Below are 5100 nucleotides of genomic sequence, written 5' to 3'. Positions count from 1 at the left end.
AAGAATTTATTGAGGAAAGGAATTTATGGTTTAGAGAACATCAACTCTGCTTTAGGTCTGATCTTTGTTCAGATGGGTGTAAACTTTATTTTAGCTATTTCTGGGTATTTTCATTTCAAACAGGTCAGATTTGTGCCTTCAAGGAAGCCCCAGACAACAGGCTAGATTGGCTTTTTAAAACATGTTGCAGGGCTGGTGAAATGGCTCAGTGGTCTAAAGCACCTACTTAGAACAAGCTAAGCTAAACAAAGCACAGGGACCGCTGTTCAATCCCCCAACACCACATGCCAGCCAGCCCCGCCCCCTGGTGGGCTGAGCTGGCCACACACACACACACACACACATAAGTAAATGTTAAAAAAAATAAAACATGTTGCAATGAAGATGAAACAAACTGAGTGTTAATTTTAATTTGTTCTAAGTCTGATTGCTGTTTTTTAATGTTGTTAAAGGCCTCTATTGGGCTGGTGAGATGGCTCAAGTGGTCTAATGCACCTACTTAGAACAAGCTCAGCAAAGCACAGGGACCACGGTTCAATCCCCAACACCACATGCCAGTCAGCCCCGCCCCCTGGTGGGCTGAGCTGGCCACACACACACACACACACAAATAAATAAATAAATAATTTAAAAAAAGAAATAGTTTTAAATAAAAAATAATAATAATAAAAAGGCCCCTATTGTATTTCTTTAGATTGGGAATGAGAGTCTCAAAAAGAAAAAAAGCTTTTTAAGTGTTATCTATTTATTTCAAAATAATTCAACCTGGGCCAGCCAAATAGCTCAGCAGATTAAAGCACCTGCTTAGGCAGACACAGGGGCCAGGATTGCCAGCCCCACCCCTGGGGCACTCTGAGACGGCAATTGAGACTGGCATGGTGGCACGCACCTATAATCCCAACTCTTGGGGGGCTATAAGCAGGCGGATCACTATGAGGCCAATCTACACAGTGAGACCCTGAACACCCTGTCCACCCTGTCCTAAATACAGGAAAAAAAAAATTCAAACCAATAAACCAGAATAAAAACACAAGAGTCAGCATGTGAGAACACAGTTCAGAGATAAAAGCTCTCCTGACAGTCTGACTTTGGAAAGGAAAGAACAAAGAACATGTTTTTTAACCAGCTGCTATGGATTAGGTAGGGATTTGATATTGAAGTCTGGGGTGTCGTGCTCTTCCCAGGCCTCCTTTCTAGGGCCTTGGCATCCTGACCAAAGAATCAGGCAAGAAATGCAGAAAAGGAAGCACAGATTCACACTTTTTTTTTTTTTTGGTGGAGCTGGGGATTGAACTCAGGCCCTTGCACTTGCCAGGCAAGCACTTATTCTACTGAGCTATCTCCCAGGCCTCTCACACTTTGTTAAAGGTAAGAAATGAAGTGTGCTCTGTGGTGATGTGAGCCAGGTTAAGGCAGGCAAGCATGTGGCCCTGCAGAATGCAGAGTAGGCTATGGAAAAGGGCACAGTGACCACAGTAATAAAGGTGACTGTCTTTTATATCCTCTGTTTCAGCTGGGGAGCTAGCTCAGTGGCATTAGCATCTGGCAGTTAAATGCAAGGTCTTGAGTTTGATCCCCCGTACTGGGGGAAAAAAAATCAAGATATATCCTCTATTTCAGCATCAGATCTAGGCCAACCTAATAAAAACTTGACTGATTTTTTTTTTTTCCTGTAGTGGTCACCTTTTATTGAGCATTAATTCTCACTTAGGCTATGAACAAATTGAGCCATGATTAAGCTGTTCACAGATGGGAGCAGGACAAGGCAGTCACAGGCTAGAGGGCAGAGGACCGTCCACACTGGCCCCTTCTCAGTGGTACTTGTGTCGCCGCTCATGTTTGAGGTCCTTGTAAGAAAGGCAGTAGTTGAAAAGGATGTAGGCCACCAGCACCATGTTCAGCCCTGCGATTCTCCCTTTCTTCACGTTGATGTACTTGTTGTAATACCCATAGTAACCTCTCTGAAATGCTCCAGCAGTGCCCATCGGGCAGAAATCCCGCCTCAGTATCCAGCTGGGTAGCTCCCCTACTTTCACATCTAACAGTCTCTTCTCTTTCAGTGGTACAATGGAAGCCATCTTGGAGTCCTGACATTCGCTATCTTGACTAACTTTTGCCACAGAAGAATTGCAGATGACATTCTCCGGTGTCAGGTGCAGGGCTTGGCCTGATCCACGTGTTTTGGAACACTGTGATTGGTAGGTTGTAGCCACTCGTCCAGCCGGCTGGCTATGCCCGGACCTCCTGCCTCAGTTTAAGTGTGTCCCCTCAAAGTTCATGTATTGGAAGCTTGGTGCCCAGTGTGACAGTTTTGAGGTGGTGGAACCCTTAGGAGCTGAGGCCTACTGGAATAAGTACTATCTTTGAAATGGATTAGTGTTTTGTTTTGTTTTCTTTGTTTCTTTTTATACATTTTTCTTTGCAGGTCTCAGGGCCTGCAGGGGGAGGGAGGGTTTAGACAAGTGTTCTACTGTTACAGGAAAGCTAGGTCCTGACCCACAAGGAACTGGCAACACACCTTGAGTCTTTGTGTCTTTGACAAAAGATTTCAGACAACACACATAGGCTATTATATAGCACAGACAGAATTTATTGCAAAATAAAGAGATTTTGAGGGAGAATCCATGCACCTGATGCGTGAAGATGGCCGAGAGCCAAGATGGGAGCTGCACTGAGTGAGGTCTCAGGTTACAAGGACAGGTCAGCCGGCTCTCCTTCCTCTGAGGTCCTTGTTCTTATACAAATAAAAAGGGTTGTGTTTACCTGCTTCAGAGAAAAGTAGGTCCTTGTCATTTCTTAGGTGGCTGTCTTGAGACCGTGAGGTTTTTTCTAACCGATCACCCACCCTCTGGACTTTGTATGGCCATGGACCTTACCAGCAGCTCTGAAGATGTTACATAATCTTGAACCAAAGTTTGAAACCACAAGCTTCAGTGGATTTTATCTATAGCTAATGATTAGAAAGGGAAGGGGGATGGAAATCACCTCTTTGCTTTTCAGGTAGCCCCCAGCTACCTGTGTCCAGCCTGTTAATAATGACTAATATTTTCCAAACAAGCACTATCACTGAGCTACGCCCCCAGTGGATTAATGGACTTCTTAGAGTTAGCTGCTGTGAGAACAGGTTTCCACAAGAGAGAGTGAGCCCACCCAGCCACACAGTGCTCTGGGAGCCTGAGAGAGAGAGATCCCAAGTTCCAGCCCTGCCTGGGCGATTTAGCAAGACCTTGTCTCAAAACAAGGGTAGAGAAGAAGCTCAGTGTGAAGGCCCTGGGCTCCATCCCCAGCGCCTCCAAAACAAAAACAAGGCTGGGTGTGTGTGTGGGGGGCACATCGTCACCTCAACCCTGAGGAGACGGAGGTGGGAGGAGTGCTTGAGCTTGAGGCCAGCCTGAACTACATTGCAAGACCTCATCTCTACACAAAACAAACAAAACATTCAGGGTAAGTAAAACCTAAGCCAACTAGAAGCAGCAGAGAACTTCTCACCTGTTAAAAAATATATCTCAACATATACCTCAAAAACAAGCACGTTTAATGGAAATGTTGAACATTTTCCCTATAAAATAAGAATGTGTGCAGGATAGCTGCTTATCGTCCCTGGAGGTACCAGGAAGCACGGGATAGCCAAGTGGAACTAAACTTTTGGTTTTGTATTGCAAATTAAGTACTGTAGAAAACTCAGTCAAATAGTTTTGTTTTTGTGGCCTCGAACGGCAGTAATCCTCTTGCCTCAGCCTCCCCGAGTGCTGCAGTTACAGGCGTGTGCCACCAGGTCCAGCGGAGATGGAGATTTTTGTTTTATTTATTTTTGTAGTACTGGGGATTGAACTCAGGACCTTGTGCTTGCCAGGCAAGTGCTTACTCTACTGAACCATCTCCCCAGCTCCCAGAGATGGAGATTTTTACCCATCACATTTTTATGTCCAGCCGTCACAATTGCTTTTTCTAAAATCTAAAAATTCAACACAAGTCCACTAAAAATACTAACAGGCTTTTTCCTGGAACTGAATAACCGAGATATTAGGAAGGAAAGTAAAGGAGTAAGAGAAGTCAGAGTGATTTAGATGAATAAGAAGAGTGAGGATAACTGAGCTGCAGGGTTTCAAGGCCCCAGAACACAGATGCGTGCATGGACAGCTGGAGAAGGTAGAGGTCAGAAACAGACCCCACCTGTGACAGTACGTGACCAGGTGACATCACGATCCCGAGGGAAGAAAGGCAGTGACTGGTGGATAATGGAAAAAAAACAACAACTGGATCTCTGATGTAGAAACCAAGAACAATAACAACAACCCAAAACAAGAAATCCAGGTGGGTAAAAGACCAAAATGACAAGACACAGAAAACCACACAGTTGCTGCCTGGCCCTCTGGCCAGGTCGAAGTAGGAGGAAACCCGTTCAGGAAGGACTTCCTCACTCACAAAAAGCACAGATTACAAAGTGGTTCAAATATTTTATATTTTTATTTTTATATTAAAAATAGAACTGTTCTTTAAAAATATACTTTTGAAAAACATTTAAATTCAAAAGTACAGACTTAAATATTTAGGGGGGAAAATGCCTTGGATTTGTTTATAAATGCTGGGGGAAGGAATGGGTAGAGGGCAGTGAGGGGAGGCGCGGGGCAAGCACAGGGTAAGAGTAACTGCCCAGAATGTGGGAAGCCCTGGGTTCACTCCCAGCACCACCAGCGAAGAGTGAGCCCTGGAGAGTGAGCCCCTCCTGTTACTTGTGAAACCTGAGCCCTTTCCTTTTATATGTAGTTCTTTTTTCTTCCTTTCTTTTTTTTCTGGTACCAGAGATTGAATTCAGGACCTTGTGCTTGCCAGGCAGGTGCTCATGCCCCTGAGCTGTCTCCCCAGCTTATATGTAGTTCTATGAAAACCATATACATAGTTTTCATTTTTAAAAAGATAAGAAAAAATAAGTTTTTACCCATAGAATAACAAACATTCAAAAATCTGACAGTTTAAAGTGTAGGTGAGAATACAAAAAACTGGGAGCTCTTGTACACAAATGATGCGAACACAGCTCATTTGGAAATGACTTTGTCACCTTTGTTTTGTTTTGTTGCAGTACCGGGGATTTTTTTTTTT

General features: G+C 44.1%; 1 pseudogene; it reads right to left on the bottom strand.

The window, feature by feature from the left end:
* Window positions 1-1811: 1811 nt before the first annotated feature.
* Window positions 1812-2078, bottom strand: LOC101584339 (annotated as a pseudogene).
* Window positions 2079-5100: the final 3022 nt, after the last annotated feature.

This window comes from Octodon degus, unplaced genomic scaffold, assembly GCF_000260255.1.
Source record: "Octodon degus isolate 3935 unplaced genomic scaffold, OctDeg1.0 scaffold00136, whole genome shotgun sequence".
In the NCBI taxonomy this organism is placed as follows: domain Eukaryota; kingdom Metazoa; phylum Chordata; class Mammalia; order Rodentia; family Octodontidae; genus Octodon; species Octodon degus.
Note: the sequence above shows the minus strand (reverse complement) of the source record. Positions and strands in the feature narration are given on the sequence as shown.